A 442-nucleotide genomic window follows, 5' to 3' on the forward strand; every position below is an offset into this window, starting at 1 on the left:
ACGAGGAGCTCTGTAGGAGCAACATCCCCAGCACCTGCCGCGGGAAGGACCCCTCCCCACCACGCTACACACTCTTTGCACACAGCGTAGCGAAGCTGACCTGCCAACCGGCCGCGTGGCCTAATGGATAAGGCGTCTGATTCCGGATCAGAAGATTGAGGGTTCGAGTCCCTTCGTGGTCGTTGCCGTTATTTTCCTCCCCTGCCGGAGGGTAAGGCGCGCACGACCCCTCCCGTCTGCTGGGCAGCCTTTCTTTCTCATTTAACAAGCGCACGCCGCCCTGCGCTGTGCGACACTTGATTCACCAACTGACAAGCCGCAAGCAGCAGGTGTGTCCTCAAGGCAGTTCCTTTCTAGTAGACCCGACAGATGACGTCAAGTAAACAGAAACACAACGACTGAAATTTGTTGGAAGTCCTAGGAAGGAGATAAGCGACGGGCT

The 442-nt window shown here is 56.8% G+C and overlaps 1 non-coding gene across 1 annotated transcript; it reads left to right on the forward strand.

The window, feature by feature from the left end:
* The first annotated feature begins 109 nt into the window (after nt 1-109).
* Nucleotides 110-182, forward strand: TRNAR-CCG (transfer RNA arginine (anticodon CCG)). Its single transcript has one exon. It is a non-coding gene; the product is annotated as a tRNA-Arg (tRNA).
* The last annotated feature ends 260 nt before the right edge of the window (nt 183-442 follow it).

Source organism: Leptonychotes weddellii, unplaced genomic scaffold, assembly GCF_054177405.1.
Source record: "Leptonychotes weddellii isolate Sample4059 unplaced genomic scaffold, ASM5417740v2 HiC_scaffold_1059, whole genome shotgun sequence".
Lineage (NCBI taxonomy): Eukaryota > Metazoa > Chordata > Mammalia > Carnivora > Phocidae > Leptonychotes > Leptonychotes weddellii.